Source organism: Nannospalax galili, unplaced genomic scaffold (assembly GCF_000622305.1).
Source record: "Nannospalax galili isolate Female #2095 unplaced genomic scaffold, S.galili_v1.0 scaffold437, whole genome shotgun sequence".
NCBI classification, from domain to species: Eukaryota; Metazoa; Chordata; class Mammalia; order Rodentia; family Spalacidae; genus Nannospalax; species Nannospalax galili.
In genome coordinates, this window is record NW_008340646.1 from 1,156,396 (window position 1) to 1,182,019 (window position 25,624).

A 25,624-nucleotide genomic window follows, 5' to 3' on the forward strand; every position below is an offset into this window, starting at 1 on the left:
CATAAGGCAGCATTAAAAAGTAGCAATTTTAAAGGAAATAAAATTGAATTCAAAATAATCTTGAGACAAAGCAAAATGCTACATTCTGGGAAAAATAACCAGAAGTTGTAGTGAGTGTGAGAGATTGTACCCTAAAATCCAGAAAACTACAGTTAAAAATTTTTAGGGGAAAAACATAGGTTATTATGAGTGTATGGAGTTTGGGCAACATCCAGATAGGTCTCAGCAATGCAACTCAGGCAGGCAGCCTTTGCTCTCAATGCCTCGACCAGTGGGGCCATCGCACCAATCCAGAAATACATTTTGTGGAGAAATTTTATTTGTTGGGAAATTTTCAACATAAGCGCACAAAATGCAAATAATAAAAAGCTGTCTGATGTACATATGAGTGTGCATATGTTTATATGTGTATATGCACACCTACTCACATATATGTGTTATACCTTTACATTGAAAAAAAAGAACTGAATTCATCCCTAACCCATCCACATGGAACAATATCAAACAGGACTGTGTTGTCTGCTATTTTAGTCTCTTCTGGCTGCTAAAGAAAGTACCACATATGAGGTAGTTTATTAACAACAGGAATTTATTTATCAAAGCCTGTGGAATGGTGAAGCCCGAGATCAAACGCCAGCACACTTGCATTTGCTGAAATCTCACCTCTGGGCTGACATACAACTGTCTCCTCCTTTATCCTGATATGGCAGAAGAGTCAAAGTGCTTCTTCCCAGCCTTTTCCTCAGCACACTGAGCCCAGGGATGAGGGCTCTGCCCAGTTCCCTCGCGAATAAGGCTTAGTGTCCTAGTGGCTTCTCTACTGCGATGGGATCTTAGCAGATGAATCTGGGGGAGACGCGGTTACTTTGCACGTCTTAATATAATTAAGAGGGAAAGTTCATGGAGTCCAAGTTTACTAAAAATATCATCAATTTAGAACTCGTTAACAACCCAAGCAACTTTTAGGTTAGAAAGGAAATCCAACTGAAAATCAAAAGGCTAAGACTGTATTTCATACTAAAATTTGCAAGACAGCACTAAACCCATACTCAGCTGGAATGCTGCCAGAAAATAAGGGAAATCAGTGTCAAATCAAATATAAGGAAGGGAAATAAGAGCAGAAATCAATACAAAGAGAAATATAGAAATCAATCAATCAAAACCACAGAAGACAGCGATAACCAAAAGTCCAAACCTGAGGCTTTGAAATGATTAATAATAATGAGGTTTTTGATAAGACTGATAAACTGTAAGGTAGAGGTCTAGGCCTCTCTGCCCTCCAGTAGGGGCCCAGACCTTAGACTACTTACTGAGACTGCCTGGATCCGGCCCCCACATGGTACTAAGAGATGGAAGCCACCTAAGTGTCCCTCAACTGACCAGTGAATAATGAACATGTGGTACATTTATAAAATGGAGTTCTACTCTGTGGTAAAGAAAGATGAAATCATGAAATTTGTAGGTAAGTGGATGGACCTAGAAACTGTTATACCAAGTGAAGTAACACAGACTACAAAAAACAAAAGATGTATGTTCTCCCTCACATGTGGATCCTAGCACCAAATCCTTATATGTGAGTATATATCCTGATGTATCTGTATAGGAACCAGGGAAATGGAAGCAAACCAGGGAGGTAAAGGGAAACAGTAAAAGTTTTGTCTGAGAAAGAACAGTAAGAAACAGGTGTTACTAAGGGAGAAACATGTAAAATGGGGGTAGTTAAATGGGAGGGGAGAGGGAGGGCTATACAAAGAACAAGGGGGATAAAGGGGAAGAAGGAGCTAAAGTGAGGTGGGACCACAGCAGTCAGGATTATCAAGGAAGAAATGGGTGAAAATGTGGAGACTTTAAATGGGAGGGTGAGGAGGGAAGATAAGACAGGGAGAGAGAGAAGAGAGATAAATAACACTTAGCTAGTACAAAAAACCAGAGGGAATCGTATTAGTCCAAAAACCTACTGAAGAATTACACACACAATATCTGTACGTGAGTCTGTGTATATAGCTGAAGACTACATAACAGGAATCATTGCCAGACGGGAGAAACCTTCCTTTGAATTGTTGGCTAAGGTAGTCCAAGAGTCTCCCCAAAATTACACAGGCTATTGCCACAGCTCTTAATTGCCTCCCAGAACTTGAAGATAAGACCCTATTGCTGAAGACAGTACATACTTTGGACCCAGAATTTAGAACAATGGAGCTGGAATTGACTGGAAGCCCTGAAGAGTAGCTCTCATAGCTTTGGACAGCAATATGCGAGGTGCTGAGAACATCAATTAATGGTCCAACTCCAGCTACAAGGCCTAAAAACCAATCAATGACCAGCACAGTAAACAGCATTGGAGCAGTAATGGCACTTTTATCTTGGACCCCCAAGATAAAATCAGCAGCTAGCTAATTGGACTGAAAGTCCAGTCAGTGGGAGGAAACTCATGTGTGGTGCTGTAAACCTAGCCAAATACACATAGCTGGAGAGGACTTAGAAACTAATAGAAACCTAGAGCAGTCCTGTCAGCATGCACAAGACAGACCTATGCAAACTCGAGTAGACAAAAACCTAGCACAGAACTATAGAAATGGACAGTAGGTCCCACTCTTAGGCGAAGAATTATTGTCAACAAATAACCGTTGAGTGAGGAAGAGCTGATCTTAAAGGGAGAGACTAGATAGACTGAGTAGACCCCAGTGGATGAATTTGCACTAAGGGACATCTGGGGACACGAATTTGACATGACAGACCCTTAATGCAAATGAGAATGTATGAATTTAAGTGGGGCGGGGGGATATGGGAGGGTGCCAATGGGAAAGGGGGTAGAAAGATCGTTAAGATGTTCTGTATGAAATACACAAAAATTCAATAAAATTATATATATATATATACACACACACATATATGGTATCGGAGAGAAGGGTGATAGGGAAGGAGAAATGAGAGAGACAGAGAGAGAGGAGAGAGAGAGAGAGAGAGAGAGAGAGAGAGAGAGCGCCTGGAATAACAAAAATGAAATTGTAGTCATCAAAGATAGTCAAGAATGTAAATCTAGGGGCTAGAAGACAGCTCAAGTTGGTAAGGTGTAGACCATGTAACCATGAAGACCTGAGTTCAAATCTCCTGCCAACAGATAGAATCCAGGTGCAGCAGTGCTCACTTCTGGTCTCAGTGCTGCGTGGTGGAGACAGGCGAACTCTTGGGGCTTGCTAGCCCATCAGTCTACCTGAATCTGGAACCTGAGCCCCAGGCTCATTGAAACTCTCAAAAACAAGGTTGGAGATCTATGAGGGACATTGATCACTAGTCTCTATCCCCTAGAGCACACACACCTATGTGCACACAGCCTCATGAACACACATGTACATGCACATGCAAACACATGTATGAAGAAGCAAATCTATTCAATTTGCTGTGTTTTCAATTCAAATCTGTGTCACAAACTATATGCTGAAAGCCTCAGAAACTCCAAAGATGAAGAAATTGTACTAAAATCTCTTTATCATGAAGGAATTTTACTGAAAAGTCTTCAGTGTGAAGAAATTGTACCAAAAACTCTTTATTGTGACGAAATTATACTAAAAACTATCACTTTAAAAAATCACTAGAAAACTAGTAGAGAAAGTTATTAATTTACCTAATTAGTATTTTTTAACTGTAGATTTACTTTTATTTATTACAGGAAACAAAAACTTCAAGTGAGGAAACACCTGCCATTGTTTCCCATTAACATTTCAAAACTTATTCTATTTTTAGTTTATTTTTTATTGAATTTTTGCCAATTTCATAAAATATATTACAATCATATTTAGATCACCTCCCCCTCTCTGCACCCCCTTATTACCACATGCAATTTCATACACTCTAATGTATATATATAAAATATATACATATGCATATATTAAGGCTGTAGGCTCAAACTTGTGTCCCCAAATATCCTTTGGTGTGGGTCTATTCATGGAAGCCTGTTAACTTAGCAAGCGTCTCATCTTTAAACAAGACCTACTCTCCCTTCCGACAGCCTCTGGTTGCCAATAGCTCCTTAGGTAGGACAGGGATCTTACCCACTTCCCCTTGTCTATGTTGGGATTTTGTCTGGCTTGTGCTTACATGGGACATGTGTATGCTGTCGCCATGGCTATGAGTTCATATGAATAACTAAGCAGTTGTCTAGTAAACTCTCTTTCCTTTTGGTCTTCCACTACTCCTGGCTCTTAAAATCTATGAATCATCACAATGATCCCTGAGCCTCTGGAGGCAAAAGTTTGATATAGGTGTCCTATTTTGCGATAAGAGCGCTTTGTGTTTTTTTTTGTTGTTGTTGTTTTATTTTGTTTTACATAAGTTTTATAAAACAATGGGTCTTGCATAGCGAATTTGTGCTGAAAGGCCAGAACCTTATCACATTACCGTGGATCAGTATGGATTTTTTTTTAGGCTTTATTATACAGAGAGAGTACATTGAATTGAGTTGGGGGGTAATGTGGGGAGCTGTGAATGGGAGAGGGTATATAAATGTCATCAAATTATGTTGTATGGAAATCACAAAAATTCAATAAAAATGCTAAAGAACTCTTTTTTTTTTTTTTTTTTTTTGAGATAAGAACGCTTTAACCTCTTCTCTGCATGTTGACCAGGTATGGGTTTCTGTGCTCATCACCATCTGCCGCATAAGGAAACTTCTCAGGTGAGAGGTGAGGGATACATTAATCTATGGGTATAGCAATAAGTCATTAGGAGTTGGTTTAAAGCTCTATATGTTTAGCAGACTAATAATATTAGGCTGTCTCCTCTGGCCTGTTTCTGGCATGTATAGCTTCAAGTTCCTAGGCCTGATATCAATGTCAGGTATGGGCTCCATCTTATGAAGCAGATCTTAAATTCAATTAGAAAGTGGTTAGTAACATAAAATTTGTGTCACTATTGCACCAGTAAGAATATCTTGCCAGGCCAGGATTCGCAGCTGGGTAAGGTCGATGATTAATTTTCTAATAGCATGCATATCCCCTTCCAGCACTATGAATGCTAGACAGTAGAGATGAGGCTTTGAAGTCAGCACCAGCTTGATTTCTGTTTGTTTGTTCTACTGCTCATGTACATAGCGTCTTCAGCAATAGGGTCTTTCTGTGAAGTTCTGGAGGGTAACCAAGAGTAGAGGCCATAACAATATTATTTGAGGGTCTATGGGACTCTTGGTCAACAGTTTTAAAAGAGGTAGTCCATTCCTGGCATTGGGCTTTTACTTTGCTAGCCCTTGGTATTAGAATGGGCAGTGTTCCCCTGTTCTAAGGTAAGTCCTTTTAATCTCTTTATATGATGTGCATGTGTGTACTTTAAGAAGCTTCTATAGTCGTAGGTTTCTATGTGGATATTTTTCTAATGATCTTTCATCTTACAGGGAAATGCAAATTAAAATCACTTTGAAATTTCATCTTACTCAGAATGGGAAGTTCCAAACACAAGCAACAACAAATGGTGGTGAGGATGTGGAGAGAGAGGATCTCTCACCCACCGCTGGCAAAGTGCAAACTGGTGCAGCCACTCTGGGAATCAGAGCAGAGATTCCTCAAAAACCTAGAAATCAATACACCATAGACCCAGCCATATCACTCTTGGGCATATACCCAAAAGATTCTACATCCTACTACAGAGACACCTGTCATCCATGTACATTGCTGCCCTTTTCATAATAACCAGAAATGGAACAACCTAGATGTCCATCAGCTGATGAGTGGATATGAAGGTGTAGTGCATATACACAATGGAATATTATTCTGCTTTTAAAAATGAAATTCATGGGCACATCAATGGAAACAATCATCCTGAGTGAGGTAACCTAGACCCAGAAAGACAGAGGTCACATGTTCTCTTTCATAGCTGAACACTAGCTTTGAAATCATAGATAAGCATGTTCTAATTTGAAAATCCAGAGAGGTCAGGGAGCTTACAAATGGCCATGGGGTGGGGGAAGCTTCATGGAAGGCGGGATAGAATGCAATGACATAAAAGGGGAAAGGAGAATAATAGAGTAGGAGTGGTTAAAGGGGATGGGGAATGGGAGGGCGGGACAGAGCACGGAGTATGAGAAGGGATATCTAACACTAAATGCCGTTAGAAAAAATATCAGTAGTACGTTTGAGATTCTCCTTCATTCTAGCATTCTAATACACTGAAACAGAACTTAGAGTTTCATTCATTTTATTTTCATGTCATGCCTGTTCTCACAGAGATACACCCTTCTTAGGGGGCATTACGTAATCACCGAACACCATTTACGTAAGCAGCTTATGAATGGCAAAATATGTAGCTGTGTTTCTCAGCCCTGAACATTCTAGGATTCATACACATAATAATTTCACTTAATAATTTGGAAGAATAAATTCTTCTAAAACTTTCACGTCTTATGCAAGTGCATCAAATATTTCCCCAAAACATATGTCCTACATTCTAGCTTCAGGTTGTAAGATTTATGTCAATAGAACTTTTGCCTTTGTGAGCATCAGCAAATATTAGCCTGTGTATTGAATATTGTTTTAGAGTACTAAATCAAGACCCTGGGTTACAAAGCTACAGGACGCAGGCCATTGGAATTCAATGTATGTTTGTTTTGCTTGTGTTTGTGCGTGTGTGTATGTCTGTGCCCAAGTCCACACTGGTGTATGCATAATTTTCTTAAAATTTGACCTTTATTTTCCTTAAAAAAATACACAGGAGACATTTCTAGACAGGTTCTTCATATTTCCTTCTTTCAGAACTAGCTCAAATCTAATTTTTCTTCTGCAGGTGCTAAATAAAATCAAGACAAAGCTAAACAGATGGCCACATCTCCCTTTCTCATCTCCCTAGCCAGCTTGATTAAAATGGTCATTCTTCCAAAACTTGCACGTCTTATGCAAATGCAGCAAGTATTTCCACAAACCATATGTCCTGTATCCTAACTTGAGCATGAATAGATTTATGTGAAAGGTAATATTGACATTCAGACTAATAACACATTCTCACAGATTTCAGAGGAATTCCGTTGGGGTATTTTGGTTTGTCATACACCTATAAGATGTAGGAAATTCCATGCAAACATTTAGATAATTCAGACAGTGGTGTATACAAACAAGAGGCAGTCTATATCTTAGAGTAGGTAACCATAGACTCAACAAAAATTAAACGCTTATGACAGTTATAACACAATAGGATGACAGCAATAAGCAAAAATATAGAAGACTTCAAAACTTTAAAATAATTATTTCTTTTCTTTGTTTATTTAATATGAGTTTAAACAAAATCCTTTTTGCCTGCAAATATGTTGAACCAGCAGCTTTATGGTTTTGAACTGATGAGTTGCCAGTTCACAGTTTTGCTCTAGTTGTTGGAATGGTTGAAATAAAAAGAATTGATCAGTTTTCCTGGTCCAGTGCAGACCCAGGTGTCAAAATACAAGAGACAAACAGACGTTGCTCCCCCGACTTTCCCTCCAAATCACACAGAGATGTAGCCTGCTCCAGAGACACTTACCTGTGTGATTATTAGGCACACATCGGGAAGTGTACAGCACAGCTAGACCCTTGGTTTAATTAGATCAGCCTGTCTTCATGTTCTAAATAATTTAAAATACATAGACTACTGAGGAGCATCAAGATTCCTGACTAGGTTTAATTGAACAACTAGAACATAACTTCATTTAACATCTATGAATAGAGTTTAAACTGTCATTGTTAAAAATGAAGACTACTCTGGTAAATATATCTGGAACTTGTTCTAGTAACTTTCCATTGCTGTGATAAAAACATGGACCAAAACCAACTTGTGGAGGAAAAGGTTTATTTAGTGTACATCTCCCAGGTCACAGTTCATCACTGAGGGAGGCCCAGGTAGGAACTCAGGGCAGGAACCTGGAGGCAGGAGCTGGAGCACAGGCAATTGAGGAACAGTGTTTATTAGCTTGCTCCCCTGGCCTGTGCTCAACCTACTTTCTTATATATCACAGGACCACCTTCCCAGGGTGGCTCTCCCACATCACTCATCAGTCAAGAAGATGCTGCACAGATACGGCCACAGGTCAATCCAATGGAGGAAATTCCTCAGGTAAGGATCTCTCTACCCAGGTGTATCAGGCTGACACTGGAAGCTATCCAGCATAGAATTAGTTTCGAATATTTCCGGTACAAATTACAGATTAAATGAGTAAGGGCTTCCTTGAACTTGTCCTTTATTACTTCAAAGAGGATCCATTCCTCCATCTAGACCATAGGTCACAGCTAGTGAAGTCTGTGTATCTTTCTCTTTCTGTGTCTCTTGCATAACTGCGGACTTCAGGAATCTGTGTATGTGTACACCTGCTTGTCAGCTACCTAATTCTGCCTTTTCATCTCTGACCTAGTTGCTTTCTATTGCTGTGGTGAAACACTGACGGATACCAACTTGGGCAGGAACTAAAGCAGGAACACGGAGGCAGGACGGAAGCAGAGACTGTGGAAAACATCTTCCTGGTTTGCTCTCACTGGCTTACTCAGCTCCCTTCCTCACAGCCTAGACCTACCTGCCCAAGAATGGTACTGCCCACATCAATTAATAATTACGAAAATGCCTCATAGACATCTCAATGAAGATTTCCTCTTCCCAGGTAACTCTAATTCTTGTCAAGTAGAAAAGACCCATCACAATCTCTACTAGTTTTTATCTACTACCTCTCTATTACCCTGTATTTATCTATCTCATTTACCTATATCTATCTAGCTGTTATCCATATCTATCTACCCAATCGTCTACCTTTCCAGTTCATCAGTCATTTATCTGGAATCTGTCTCTGCTGTCACATCTGTTTCTCATCTATAATTTATTCATCTATATTATTATCTATATCATCTATTATCTATCTCTATCATCTCTCATCTCTCCCATCATCTATCTATCTATCTATCTATCTATCTATCTATCTATCTATCTATCTATCTCTGCCATGTACCCCTACTCACTTGTCTACCTATTTGGGTGGAAATCTCTCTATTTGGGGCACTTTGCTATCAGCAACATAACAGAGAGACAGGTGATAAGGAAGCACATTCACTCCCTGCACATACATCATGTTTTATCCGGCTAAACTATCTCAGGACCTCCTCCCTATAGGAAACTCTAGAAAGCCCCTGAACCACCAACCTACACCCATTGCTGGCCTTATCCTTGAGAATAATCAACCTGAAGGATTCCTGCAAGTGTTTCTTTCAGTAGGAGCTTCTTCTTAGAACTTCTTTGTACTCCAAGAAATCTCCTCACTAGTCAATTTTCCAGTAGTACCTTTTGAGCACGCTTGTGGAAGGAACTAAGTCTCTGATTTTAAGGTTTGGAGGGAATCCTGACCCACTACTCATTTTAAGCAAATACTTAATCACTTTGAGATTCAAATTCTATTTGTAAACATTACAGTATCACAGGATTGGTGAAATGGCTCAGCAGTTAAGAGCACTGACTGTTTTTGCAGATGACGGGGATTTAAATCCCAACACCCACACGACAGTGAACAACCAACCATAACTCCAGTTCCACGGTGTCTGACGTCCTCTTCTGACTTCTGTGGGCACTATACCACACAGATGTACTTACACACATGCAGGCATAACATTTATACACATAAAAGATAAAAATCAATAAAAATTGAAAATTACAATATCTCACTCTAGAGTGAGAGTTAAGCAAATAAACTCGGTAACCTATGTACAGGTACTCGATGAATTACTCCTGTCCTTAGGAATATTTTATCTTGATAATCATTTCTTGAGGATCTACAGTGTATGTGCAAGAATTAAAAATGGGACACACTCCTAGGAAGAAATGCTGTCAATGCTTTCATTGATGGAGATTTCTGTTCACTTTTTCAACATGTCAGTTAAAGCAAGTACCTATTTAGAATATTCTTGAGGGGTATCTATGCTGTGTGGGAATTCTTGATTATCAGGTTAATGGAGACTGTCAAATATTCTTTTAATTGGTCTGAAATTAAATTACCAATGAATTCTAAGGGAATGAATAAATTGAGTTAGTCACAAGAACACAGGTCACTGCTATAGTCCCATCCTGGACCCCAGCACATGTCCCTTATTAGAGAAAATTAAATATGTTCCCAGTTTACACCTTGGAGCCAATTAGTGTGTGTTTAAAAGTATGTGATTTTGAAACAAATCCATCCACATTTAGCCAAATACTCATTAATGTGATTTTTATGTTCTCTAAAACGTATCATTTACATTACAAATGTTTAAACTATTTACCATTATTAACTGATCAACTAGTCTACTTTTAGTGTTATGTGAGTGTTTTCTAATCAGTTTTCAAAGAGTAAGATTTCAGAAAGCCCTCCAAGAGTCAATGACAGAAGGAGGCTAAAAGAAAGTCTATTCCTTGGCTGCAGAGGTGGCTCAGTAGTTCAGAGTGCTTCCTGCCTTCCAGACGACCCAGATTTAGTTCCCAGCTCTCATACTGGGCAGTTCACAACCGTCGTACTAGGTGGCTCACAACCAACTGCAGCTCTAGCTCCAGGGCATCTGACACCCTCTTCTGGCCTCTTCAGGTACTTGAATGCACATGGCATGCACAGTACAGACACACATACACGTAAATTAAAAATAATTCTCAAGAAAATCTATGCTTTTCAGTTTACTCACTTTGTTTTCTATCTTCCCATTGCGAAATAAGTTCTGTGATACAATTTCTAAAAATGTAGATTTTCATCTGCATGAGAGAACATCTTTTGCTGTTAATATGTAATTGATTCATGACTCTGTACGGCTTCCCGGGGTTTGCGTCTGAGTTGTCAACCTGACACAGGCTAGAATCACCTGGAAAGAGAGTCTCAGTTTGGGATCTTCTAGGTCAGGGTGGCCTGTGGGCATGTCTGTGGGGGGTTATCAGCTTCATTATCCTAACTGAGGTGGGAACACCCACCCATCGTGGCTGGCACCGCTTCCTAGGCAAGAGATCTTGAGCCCTATGAAAGAAGAAGCTTGTGAGCCTAGCAAAAGCATTATGCATTTCCCTCTCCTGGCTCTCAAGTGTGGATGTGACTAGCGGCTTCAGGTTCCTGGCATCTGGATGTCCTTGCAGCGATGGGCAGCAACCTGGGACTAGGTGCAGGAGCCAAAATGAACTTTTGCTCCCTTTAAGTTGCTTTTGTCGGGGTATTTAATCACAGCAGCAGGAAAAGAAACTAAGACGCCATTTAAATGCTTAGTCTTTTTCTGCTGAGTCTGAGTCTGATGGCTCGTATGACAACACAGACACAGACACAGACACAGACACAGACACACACACACACACACACACACACACACACACACACACACACGCCATTACTGGAAGCATTCCATATAATTAGCCTGATGTTTCCTGGAATCTTCCAGAGGTACAACACCTTTGGTTTGGTTATATCGTCAACCTATTGTTCCTTTACAAAGTTCATAATCAGTAGAGATGGATAAGTTTTATCAATAAAATTGTACTATTTTACAGAGCCCCATGCCCATTCGTTAAAGAAGTGTAAGTCAAGACAAGTATAGATGCAAAACATTCTTCATCACACCACGGTGACACACTGAACAGTGAAGGCATGAATTTTTCTGGGAAACAAAATCTAAGTCAGGGACTCCAGGATCTGAATGTCTTCTGTACAGCATCAAAGTGCTACAGAAAGGTGGTAATTATACTGCAATGTTTGTTTTTTTCTCCAGGAAAATAGAGGTTCTCATCAGAACCCTGAAGGACATGCCCACAATAATTTATTTCATCCTTCATTTGGCTGCTTTGTTTCAAGCCTGAGGCTCACGGACTCACTTTTTCTGTCTTTTGTATGTGTGTGCGTGTTGTTAAGGCCAGAGATGAAGCTCCCTTCTATTACTTTTTCTTTTTTCTGTCTTTTTGAAGCAAGTTCTTTCTGTAACCCCCACTGGCCTGGAATTCACTATGTAGACCAGAATGGCCTCAGTCTCACAGAGATTTGCCTGCTTCTGCCTCCAGAGTACTGAGATTAAAGGCCTGTGCCACCACAGCCAGTCCACCCTACTTTTTGAAACACTGTCTCCCATTGAACCTGGAGCCCCCTGACTGGCTGTGGAGTGAGCACAGGAAATCCTCCTGTCTACATCTCCTAGACTTGTGATTACAGGCACATGTCACACCTTGATTTTTACCTGATTTCTGGGGGTTTCAACTCAAGTCCTCATGCTTGCACAGCAAGCCCTGTACTCCTGAACGATCTGTACAACCCACTATGACTTCTCTCTTTGGTGCACAGACGACGTCCAAACATTCGGATAGTATCTGTCTCCTTTGCTCTTGGCTGTGATTTGAAATGGCTTCCACCATCTTCTCAAAATGACCCAGACTTCCAATCAGGCCTTTCTTTCCCTCCCAGATTTATTTTAACCCAAAATTTACTACCGTTAGCTGGCTTCCTTGGAGAGTTTTCACAGCTATAGTTTCATGGGACACATGAAAAATCCAAACTCGTGATGAGATTTGGGCCAGCCTCTGAAAACCTATGAGGATGTCTGTCATACATCTGTGCACCTCCTATGTGATCTGTTTAGAAAGCCCTGTGTATACAAGCTGGAAAGGCCAACTGTATATTTGGACCGCTCACACTGGCAAGTGTCTGTCTTGTGAAACTTTTCCTGCTTCCTATTATAGAATTCAGAATCTCTTCCAGAACCTTACACACAGAGTGCATTACATAACTAATGTGCGTTTGAAGAGTCAACCCTGGCATTTTGTAACTCGGCTTTGGTAACCATGTGGTAACATGATCCAAATGTTTTGCAAGCTAGTAACTTGTGCTGATAAGGGACATTAATAAGTCCTATCAGAGTGCTTCATCTTATGACTGAAGCAAGGAAACTCCTCATACCCAGAGAAGGTTGGCTACAATAGCAGATTACTGTGAAATATACAAATACAGTTTCTAAGAAAGCATAATCAAGTGGGATGAAAATCTGGCACCTTTAGCAGGAGTTTGAAAGTAACCTAGAACTAATAGCTCTCTTTCAAGGGACTCACTTTCTAATTATGCTTATTATCTTGGGATGGTTGTAGTTTTAGTGGTTTTTTTTTTTTAATGACATTAAGAATAAAATTGTTTGAGGGTTGGAACTATGTAGACCAGGCTGGCCTTGAACTCACAGAGATCCACCTGCTTCTGCCTCCTGAGTGCTGGGATTAAAGGCGTGCACCACCACACCCAGCATCCTTATGCTGTTTGAAGTTGAAACTCAATATACTAATGTCTGGAACCCTGAATTCCACATTATATACTCCAGTTTCTTTTAACCATAAATACTGGTCTAACACTCACAGATCTTGGCAGAGACTGCCCTGGATCGCATCTACGTCCATTTGGAGTTGTCTCTGTGGCTTTGGATTTGCCAGTCTGTCAGTCTTGGGACCCACTACCCTGTTCTCCTTATCATCCCTACTCATGGCATTTTGCCCCAAAGTGTCTCTTTCTCTACTTTTTGATGTATCTGCTCAGGTCTTGCTTGAAGTCTTCTTGAAGATGTCCCACAGTCCTCCTCTCCTGCCACAGCACTATCTTGGCAATAGGCATCCATCTTGCTTTCCTGTTCATATCCCTGGTCAGGATCACAAGTTATCAGCAGGACATCTTACATCAATCCCAGTATCCCTGCGCCACCCTGAAAAATACAGGTACGAAATAAGCACGTGGTAGAGTTAATCTGTAAATCTGAATTATCCATTTGCCCAGAAGGAGGAAACTGTAGACTTGTTTATAGCCATTGACGACTAGCATGCTGGAGCCATGCCCCTTCTCTGTGGCCCCTCGACCTGCCTGCATTTCTCGGTAGCCTCTCACACCTCTACATATGCTGAAGGACCTGTCCCTTAAGCAGAGAACCGTGTCTCAAGACCCCATCATCCTTGTGCCCATCCCTGTAAGGAGGTCCTTGTCCTGCATCTTTTTTTTTCACAATAGTGCCCTGTTTTCTCCTGCCAGGGCCCCGTCTTGTCCTAAGTATGACACTGTAAACCTCACAGGGCCTGACTTGCATTATCTGTTCTCATCTCTTGGGAGACCAGACTTTCTGCATACCTACTGCAGCTCCTGAACCCCTCTAACTAGGCCCCCTCCTTGACCATCATCTGATTTTATCAGAAGTTGCTGATATGGATGCTTTTAGCTCATTGTACCTTTTTGACTGATCATTAGGGAATTGATATCGTAGAAAGAACACAAGGTTTAGAGTCAAATAGACAAGATTCAGATCCTCAGCTTAATTCCAATTGACGTATGACTTGGATAAATTTTGCCCCCTCTGCTCCCTCACTTGGGAATTGGACCTAGCAGTAACCTTTTACAGGTCTTCTTGGTAAACGGTGAATGAGATCCCCAGAGCATACAGATTTTCGTGTTTGAAGAACCTGGGCTTCCAACGATGCCTGCTTCTTTAGTCTATCTTTTGCCGGTGCTAACATTAATTCTAAGCAATATTAAAGCCTTACTATATACTCCAAGTATAGTCCTGGCACTTTCTATGTATTTTCTCATTTAATATTTTAAACAGCCCTGTGTGTTTCTATTTGTTGATGAGGACATGAGATTTAGAGAAGTCGAGCCACTGAGCCACTGTGCCTGTAAGTAAAGATTTCCGTAAGGTTGATGTTACCATCACTTCCAGTTTACACAATGTTAACCAAGGCTGACAATAAAGAGGAAGGTGTGGAGGCCTCTGCTGAGCTGGTAGTCAGATACTGAGGTACAGAGAGGGCACAAGAAAGTAAGAGAAGATCTGCAGAAAATGTGTGATGCTGAAGCAAGAGGTTTCTGATCTCTGGTGTGTCCTGGTATTACTTTAGGCTGCATGTCTTCTGCCAGACACAGACAGCATTTTATTCCCGACTCCCCTCTCTCCCACAACCCCACATCTCTGTCCTCAAGTACATCCTCTTCTACCTGGAAATACAGCCCTTTGGACTGTGTAAGCTGTGAAAGGAAGTACAACACAAAAATGGATTAGAGTACTAGCTGCTCAACAGGAGCGGTACCTAGATTGCCTTTGTCCTGGGATTCAAGGTTCTTCTCAGAGGAGCTGAGGACATCAGCTCTGCATCCAGGCCTGTGGCTGGGGCCTCCTGGGGGAGAAGCCTAGAACCACTTCATCCACCCCAGCTGTGGCTTCAACAGGATACAGCTTCAGACCTGTAAAGCGTGGCTGGAGGCCTATGTCAGTGGAACGAACAGCGTGAGCTTGGTGGCAGCCTCCCTCAAAGGGACTTACTTACAGGCTTCAACTGAATCAAGATACATTTGCACACTATCTCTGCAGATCCAAGCTCCACGCCCACTGCAGTCCTAAGAAAGAGGCTCAGCTGACCTGGAATAAATGCCCAGGACAGGCTGTTACAGGCTGCTTCGTACAGGCATCTACAAGGCCCCTGAAAGCTTGCCTGTGGATCTGAGTAGCCCCCACCTTTCCTCCTTCCCAGCTTCCTAATGAGGTAGGATTCCTCCCTGAAACTGGGTCCATTGTTGCCTCTGCACTCCAGATACCATTCCACCTAGACTTCTTGGTAACCCACAGACCTTCTTATTTTCTTCTCTTCCAGCTCGTCTCTCTGAAGAGTTTGCCTCTCTATTAGTAGTTGAACCTCATAAACAACTCTTTTGCTGAAGAGCACAGAAGCCCTCTCCCACCTCACTCTGGTCTCTTTCTTCTCCTCTCTGAAACTGTGTTTCTTGGAAGGGTGCTGTGTCCCATTCTTCATGTGACACTCACTTCTCCCATAATAACACAGTCCATTTCTTTTCTGTCACGGTTACCTGACATGGATTTCTTCTATTATGCTGGATGTTGATGGAATTCAGTCCGTTGGGTTAGTTTTTCCTTTTCTCTCTTTTGTTTCAATCGTGCTTTCCCGTTCTGTTACTACTTACATTGTCTGCCTGACTTTTAAATAGACAGAAATGCAAGGATTTGACCTAAGGCCACCCATCTTACCTTTTCCTTCGGTCATCACATCCAGCCTTGCTCTTCAAAGATCAATAGTACACCTGGAACCTACAGAGTTATGTCTCCCTATGACCAGATCTCATCACCCATTTCAATGATGGCCATTCTACTTGGGGCCATGAAAGGCCTGTCAGCCTCAGCATGTCCAGAACCAAGCCTGATGTCATCCTTCATGGACCAGCTCCTCCCCCAGAGCTATTACAGTCAGGAAATGATACCTGCCTAATTTCATAAGCCAGAAAGCTGGAAGGCACCCTGATAGTCAACACTCCTCTACGCTACCCCATGCAAGCCACTACTAATTTCCCAGTGGTGTTCTTTCACCCGTACGGTGCCTGCTGCTCTGTCTTCTATGCTGTCATAGCCTCTGTAAAGTCGCTTCTTATCCTCTCTCTCTCTCTGTTTATTTTGTCCCTTTAGCTATTCCGTACTCACTCTTAGAGTGGCCTTTCAGACATCCAAATCTCTCCAATATTTATTCTGGTGGCTGTTCTTTTCTTTCTTATTTTTAGTTTTAATTTTTGAGAATTTTAGACATGAGTATTGCTATTTGCATTATTTCCATCCCTCCCCTCCCCCTCCACTCCCTCTCAATATCTTTTCCTCTTCTTTGTTATTGTCACACACACACACAAGCACATACACACACACATATTTGTATATAGTGCATTGAGTCCATTTAGTGGTGTCTATGCTTGTTACTTTCCCCTTGTTTATTTTAATTTTGACAATTCCATGCATGTATACCATGTATTGTGAGCATCTGCAGCCCTCAGACCTCTCCCATTCCTCCAGATCTCTTTCTTTTTCCAAACTTGTCACCTCTTATTTTCTTGTCTTACGTTTTTGTGCAGGTCTTGTTTGTGTAATCATGATGCAATATGTTTTTGGTTAAATCAGCTATGTCGTATCCAGAAGAGAGTTTCACAGAACTCCTCTCCATCCTCCAACTCTTACAATCTTTTCATCCTCTTTTCCATGATGTTCCTTGGATCCTGGAGGGGTTGATATAGAAGTTCTGTTTAGGCCAAGCACTGGACAGTCATGTGTTCTCAGCATTGTGGAACATTGTATATCTCTGTACTAACCGTTGTCTATCACAAAATGAAGCTTCTGGGGTTATGCTGGGTTGCAGCTCTTAATCCAGGAGCCGGGCTTCTGTGAGCCCAAGTGTGAATGGAGGGAGCCTGGGTTTGCACATAGCTGACCTCACCCTGGTCCTGGAAGCAACTGGGGATAGGAGGCTCTGGTGGCTTTTCAATAATCTTTTGGTGGAGGCCAACATCCTTACTGAGGCTGATGAGTCACTCTGCCACCTCAGCCCTCTCCTGGCTTGCCCTCTTCTCCTGGGTCACTTCTTACCTGTCCTCTGGGTTCAAGAGGACTTCTCCCACTCAGAGTCCCTTGTTTGCCTCTCTTCAGATCCAAGCCTCTTAGAGTGGTGGTTTCTCCTTCAAATCTTTGGGGAAATGCTATTGGCTTTCAGCCATCATCAGCCCAGAACCTATAAGACATGACACCACAGATCACTCCTTGGAGGCAGTGGCCACATCTGTAATTTGTGCTGGCATAAAGGGTCACTTAGAGGAAGGGTCTGCCTCTTTGGGTACCTCCAGTAGTGTGCTCACCTCTGCGTCCTCTTAGTCCAAGCTAGATCCCGGTATTTATTAACTAGATAAACATTTTAATAAAGAAATAAATGCAAGAAAAGGAAAGTCAGACATTTATTGTGATATGTTAAAATAAGACAAAATTTCCTTTAATGGAATAATTTATGGCTCAGATTAATCTGTATTGAACATGGATTTGACTTTTGGTATTTCTTTTGTTTTTGATACAGGTTTCACCGTGTACCCCCAGGTTGGCCCCAAACCCTTGAGCCTCTTGCTTCAACCTGAGTACTGTGGACCAGCTACTTTGGCAGGTATTTCCACTTCAAGCATACACCCCACCTGCTTGGTATGATGACACACATATAAACCAGAAGGTTGACGTTAGCAGATCACTGGAATCCAGGAGGTCAAGACCAGCCCAGGCAGTATAGTGAGACCCTATCACCAAAAAATGAAAATAAAAAATCACCCACTTCGAATCCTCAAACTTTCAAGTCTCGGTATTTGATGTTATCTTTGAGGAGTTAGTGACAGAGACTGTGATGCTATTTGTCTTGAAGTAGCCCAGCTGCCCTTGACCTCTGGATGTTGCTGCTGGAGCAGAGCTCTATTCTGTACAGGGGACAAGGAGAGCTGGGGGTGGTGTGTGCCTGCATGGTTGAGAGGCCAGACTGCTGGCAGCCTGTCCTTGATGGTGGCGTTGGTAGCAGACAAGGCTCAGCTCTGGGACAGCGGCGGGTGTGGGAGTTCTGTGTGCTCACCCAGTGGTGAGACGTTTTTCTTCCTTTGTCTTCCTTTTATCCCATTTCTGAGCACCATCACCTGCCACTAGATTCTTCTCTGAGGTGAATTTGAGTGCAAAGGGGGAATTCTAGGGCAGGACAGATCGTTCTGAGAACTGGCAGTGTGAAGTAGTTTGATGGTGGTTTGGATGATTATCCTGGAAAAGTGTTATGGCACAGGTCCAGAGTCTGCTGGCTGGCTTGCTCCTGAGCCTTCAAAGTCTGTCCAGGCTGCATCTTAACAAGAACAGATTTGTAATGTTTTCAACTGCTTATCAGCCCCTAGAGGAAAGAACGATGCTTCTCATCTCACACACAGCTTCCTGAAGATGGTGAAAACTTCTGAGTTACTTTTGTTTTGATTCAGGCCTGACATTCTCTAAGTCTTCCTTAGACAAAAATGGAATTTATGTAGATTTTAGCCAGACTTTGGGAATTATAAATACGGACATAGGCATTCAGGAGTAAGCACACATGCACACACACACTAACACAGGCTCACACACCAACCCACTTCTGTACAGAGACACACATACACACACTCAAACATACACTAATATACACACATGTATACACACAATACACATGGATATATGTACATGAAAGCACATATACTTGTATACACACATGCACATACACATACATAACTACACATTCACACAAATACACATATATACGTGCATATACACATATACACAATATACACATACACACGTACATACTCAGGCACATTCTCACACATACATATTTACCCCTAAAGTCTTGCACACATACACGTGTATACACATGTGCAATTGTGCACACACACATAAGCACATACACTTTGGAAAGCCAGGAAGCAGAAGTTTTTGTTCTGCAGACACATGACAGTGTAAAAGGCATGTAAAATTAAGATGATATCTTATCCTTTGTATGTATATCTGTATTTACAGAAGTACCTAGGATAGAAATATTGTTTTACTTTTATCTATTTTCAAGTTAAATGCATGTTTAAGTTTTAACAAAAATATTCACCAATCTCCCGTATAGTACACATCCGGCTCAACATGCCAGGTTGGTCTGTGTCTGCAAATTGGATTTTGGATGCTTATCTATCATGATCATTAATATTATTAGGTATGTCAGCTGGTCTTTGCTGTATTAATTCAATACTTTTTTCAAGCTATGAAATCTGTATTTTCCACAGGCTGATACTAATAAGTTTTTTAAAAATATATAACTATCAACATATGATCTTTCTAGAAGATTTAGGACTCAGGAGAACAAAAGAACATAAGTTGAAAATCCAGGAGCTCTTTCTTTGGTTCTCCTGATTGCTAAAGTTGTATCGAATGGCTATTTCCAACTCTGTCTTCTGAACAAAAGGAATGTGTTCCTCACCAAGGAAATGGCCATACTTGTATCATTTTCTGTTTTCATTTTTTTTTTTTGCAGGGAAACATTTGTTTGGCTTCCTTAAATGCAAAGTTTGCTATCTCAAAGCTCTGAAAACCCATGGATTAATCTGGAGAAATCTGATATAGCGCCAACATATCATGAACATTTTCAGATAACTGGTGTTTAATTAACAGGTTGATTGAATTGTCTGTCATTCATCCTCCTGAGAGGGTGCAAAGTGAGTGGTTATTGTGAACCACTGTTATTAACAGGCAAGCAAAGGCTTACAAAATGTACCTATTCTGGGCTTGGTGGTACAAGCTTTGTATTAGTTACTTTCTGCTGCTGTGATGAAAACACTGACCAAAACAACTTAAGGGAGGAAGAGTTTATTTGAGCTTACGGTTCCAGGTTCCAGAGAGATTAGAGATTGGGGAGGCATGGTGAGGTGACCAAGAAGGAGCAGTATGACAAATCCTCCCCCAAACAGCACCACCAACTGGGGAAAATGTCCAAATACTTGGAGCCTATGGGGCACATTTTCACTCAAACCTCATAAGCCTGTAACCCCAGCTACTCAGGAGGGTGAGGTATGGAGAACACAAGTTCAGGGCCTGCCTGGACTACAACATGAACTCAAGACCAACTGCAACTTAGTGAGCCTCTGTCTCCAAACACAAATTTAAAGAGTCTGAAGAAAGTAGCTCAATGATAGAGGCTTGCCTTGCCTAGCAGTGGCAATTCCCAGTACCTTAGAAGAAAAGGAAGTAGAGGAAAAGGAGGAGGAAGAGGAAGAAGAGGACAAAGAGAAGGAGAAGAGGGGAAAGAGGAGGAGGAAGGAGAGGAGGTAGGAGAGGAGGAAGGAGAGGAGAAGGCAGAGGAAAAGCAGAAGGAAGGGGAACAGGAAGAACAGGAGGAGGAGGAGGAAGAGGAGAAAGAGGAAGAGGAGGAGGAAGAGGAGAAGACAGGAAGAACAGGAGGAAGAGGAAGAGGAAGAGAAGGAAGAAGAGGAGGAGGAAGAGGAGGTAGAGGAAGAAGAGGAAAGAAGTAGAAATACACTCATAGATAATGAATGCACTAATGCAAGAAATATTTGAGCACACCTTCCACACAGAGTCCATTCTGTAGGTTTACAAACAGGAAGCTAATGAAATCCCCATCTCAGTGACCCCCTCTATCCTTGTCTATTTGATTTTCCCCCCTTACTTGTTACCAGGCAAGAATAGGCATTCTGAGGACATTCTGAGCTGATGAATGATGATAAAACAATGCACACTCAGAAAATACAAGCACAAGTTCTTTTCCTTAAAAGGAAACTAACACATATACATGCTGTCATCATCTACCTCAGGCATCTGTTAATAAGCATGTTCATAGTCTGCCTCATAAGTCTCAAAGCTTTTCTGTTCAGACACTTCCATATATTGTTTGAATAAAAGTAGGACACAGAGTTTAACTTTTCCTCAGGAATTACTCACGGGTAAAAACCAGGACAACAAACCAGGCACTACCACTTAAAGGCATATGTCATGAAGACAGCTGTCCATCATCAATCAAGGTGATATCTTTCCTGTCACCCCTACATTTCTTTTCATTGGCAGTGAATTGAAATCATCATAGCATTTTCTTGCAGATGGACTTATTTGGGGAATGTGTTTGTTCTAACATTTATATTATACCAATTTCATGTTTTAAAACAACTTCGTTAGAGGACCAGTATCATTGTTGAAGTCAGCCTTCAAGGACAAAGAAATGAAGAGAGAACAAATGTAAATATCACTGAGTTACAGGTGCACTGACCAGAGTTCTCCAATCCGTGCTCTATGCTCCAACCTGGAAATGTAGCCGTCTTTCCTGGTTCGTGGATGAATTGCTTTTTTATTTATGTGGGTGGCAGAGAAGCGAAGTAACGACATGTTCTGTAAACAGCAGGATGTGCTTTTCAAATCTGCCATCATTTATTGCTGTATCTTGTGAGCCTCCACGTAGAAGAGACTCTGGCCCCCCTATCTAGTCTGAAGATCTCCAAACAAAATGACTGGGGAGACTAGCGGTGCTGAAGTAGCTTCTGTATAGTCTGCATGCACTCCTCTGTCCACTCAGTGCGCGGAGCCAGGGCATTGCTATAGAAATTAGACACCCGGGTTGGATTTGAGATTTCTGAGACTGCACCTGATATATGTACATATTCGTCTTTGAATCTGGATAGCTTAATATCAAAATACCCAGTTACCAGCTAACAGACACTGAATCAGAATCAGGAGAAAGATACATAGTGTTAAATATTATTAGAGGAAAAAGAATAATGTAATTCACCTATTCTGTGTATTTATTTTTCTTTATCACAGATAAGATCCGTATACTCAGTGCCATTGATTTCTTTTATATTCTATTTCTGCAATATATTAGACATTTCCTTCCTTTAAAATATTGCATTTTGAGTTAATGAATGTAGTAAGATTCATTTTATCAGCATGATAGATAAAGCAATAATCTAACTGGTGTGAACAACTTAGCATTGCCTTAATATCATGAAGAACAATGGGAATTTTTTTTATGATTCAGATTTGCAGAATTGCAGATGTATTACCAGCAGCCATGTTCAGAAATACGATCTTTTCACAGGTATGACATTAAACTCAGTAGACACTGTTGGTACAGGACCAGCGAGTAAGAATCATGTGGTTCTATCTCTCTGTGCTTTTTGGAGACCATTGCCTCCTGCAGAGCTGGTAATTGTCTGATTCAGAGAAAGCCTCAATTCAGGATGTTGTTGATTGGTGTCATCTGAAGCCAAGAATACTCTCTAGTAGCATGGATATTTTATATGAGTATGTGTGACTCTCTCTCTCGCTCTGAGTCTTTCTCTCTTTCTCTTCCATCTCCCCCTTTCCCCTTCCATCTCCCTATCTCAGTTTCCAGCCATTAAAATCGCCATGAAGCATAAAATCCTCAGTAACATTGTCCTGGTATAAAACATGAAAGACATTAGCGAACTGGCATCCCAGGGAAGACAGAAATTCCCAAACAACATGAGTTCCAAAATTGCTTCCGATTATTGCCTGGGGCAGTTTCTATGCTACTGTGATCAGAGAGATGTTTTTATTAAATGGGATTATTTATTTTTATTATTCCAAATGTTTAAAAAATTTAGAAAATAGCCATCAGTTCAACTTCCCCACCCCCACAAAATTCTTTCCAACACAAATAAGTTTTTCCCAAACCACAAATGTAAAGTAGTCTTGGTGTTTCCATGGACAGTGCAGCTAAGAAAGAGTTTAGAGAAAATTTAACATGATTCAGATTAGACCCTTCTGTTTTCTCCAGTGGTTTCCCCATCTCTGCTAAAATAACAGCCAAACATACCACTTTGTAAAAGGTCTCTTAAAACAGAGGTAAGAAGAGAAGCAAAAAAGATGGGGGATTTTTATGGAGATGGATAACAAAATTCAGGAAGCCAAAGTGGCTACAATGAGTGAGATGGAGCTTATTCAATACAGAAGAAGCATCAATGAGCTTCTGAGATCACCAGAGGGTTCCCCTCCTGTCTTTCCCCAAGACATATATATCTTCTGCTTTAGGTGAGACGTGTCTGGGAAGATGCAGGTTGAACAATTTTTGAACATTAGTTAGTGTTGGGAAGACTTTCTGTTCCCACCTGTCAGAGTATTTGTTAGCGTCCTAGACAAGGTGCACACCTTAGCTGTGGACTAATGTAGTCCACTGTTGACTAGACCTGTCAAAGATTAAAAGCAGTTTCACAAAAGTTAAAATGATCTTCAATAACTTAATTACATTCCAGAATGAAGTCCAACACTCTTTAAAATCATACCACGAAATCCAGCTTTCAACAATGGAACATTCACAATGTCTAGCATCTAATCAAAATTCATTAGGCATGGAAAGATTAAGAAAAACATGAAATCTTATCAGGAGAAACCATGCTGATCAAACATATCTAGAAATAATATATTGATTGTAAAACAGCTTTTATCAATCTTTAAAATATATAAAATACTGTAAAAGAAAACGTACTGTAACAATAGAAATGGATGATATAAAAAGACATAGTTGGAGCTTTTAAGTAGGAAAACAGGCACCATTTGAAAGCCAGTTTGTAAAAGTTGGAAGATGATACTTTTCTTTTTTATTTAGATAATTCTTAAAATGTTTGACAATATCGTGTTTGTGTCTAACACACTGTGATACATTTACTTGTCACTACCATCTCTCATCCCCCTCCCCCTCCTGCTTATACTGTACTTCCCAACTAGTTTCCCTTCTGCCCCATGTCCCTCCCTCCACCCCCTCCCTTCTTTCCTTCCTCCTCAGCCCCTCTCTCTTTCTCTCTCCCTCTCTCTACAGGCAGTCACAGCTCTTATGTTCATGATTGCAACAGTTGTATCAGACCCAGAGTACCCACTGCCCTCCTCTTCATCCATCTCCTCTGTGATATATCCAGGGTCTGGAACAAGTCTTATTTGGGGCCAAACACTCAGTAGTCACTTACTTTTAGCATTTTGGTCAGTTTTGTCCATTGGTCACTGAGAAAGAAGCTTCTCTGACCAAGGCTAGAACTACACTAGTCCATGGAGATGGATGTCATAATTAGTAGTTAGTTTAACTACATGATAGTTTGCCAAAATATCAGTATGGAGGTGGCCCCAAAGGGCCTGTGGTATCCCTATAGGCTCTTGACTGGTTCCACGGTGCCAGGCATGTCTTCTGTCCTTTGGCGAGGGCTGTAAATGCAATTAGGAAGTGGCTGGTTACCCCAGAACAGTCATGCCATTACTGTACCAATGACACAGTTTTGTATTGTTAAGGCTAAAAATCATAATATAGCAAGTAAAACTGGACTCAAATTGGTGTCTAAAAAGTCTATCTAAGGGTGTATAACCTTTGTGTTTTTCCAAACATTTTCCCTTCTTATTTGTACACTCGTAGACTGTCAGCACGTTCTGTCTCAGCTAGGAGACCAGGCCTCTCCACTGCCATAGTTAATCATCCGGTGTCAGCCATTTAGGAATAACAGAGCTGTAACCACAATAGACAAAACAATTCCTCTTACTTCACATGTTTGAAATTCAGTAATTACTAATTTAGAGATAATTTCCCCCTCAATTGATCTTCTCCAGACATGTATATTTTTATATTTGGAATACAAAAACCCTACCACCATTCTTCCATCCATGAGCAAATGTGTACATGTGTGTGTGTGATGTGTGTTCCTGGGTGTTACATGTGTGCTGTGTGTGTATATATATAATATATTCTGTGTGCATAATGCATACATTTGTGGGTGGGGCTAATTCAAGTGCATGCTGAACATATGTGCCCATGGAATGTACATGTAAATTGCATGTGCTCATATGCACACACACTGTATTGCACATATGCATGCCTATAGTACACGTACATATTGTATTGTGTTCATGTGCACACATACTGCCTGTGTTCATGTGTTCTTATGTGTGTATATCTGTGTGTTGTGGATTGTGTGCTGCACATTGAACATCCATGTGTTGGGTATGTGTGGCATACAGATGCCTATTCTACATGCATGTGTATACCTGTTATACTCTCCCTCTTCCGCCTGGGGTGAACTTAGAGTGTCCATTTCCGTTCCATCATCATTTCTCACTGAATCTAGATCCAGTGTTCCTACGGGAGTCAAACTAGGACCACTCCCTCCTTTCTCTCGTAGAAGTCCACACTGCATCCGAACACACAGATCAGGAGCTTTTGCAGGAAGGACCTTGTTCTTTGCTGCATCCTCAAGACTTGACATCCAAAGTTAGATGCAACCTGACATTTGCTTTGCCCAAAACCTTAAAGGTCAGTGAGAAATAATTAA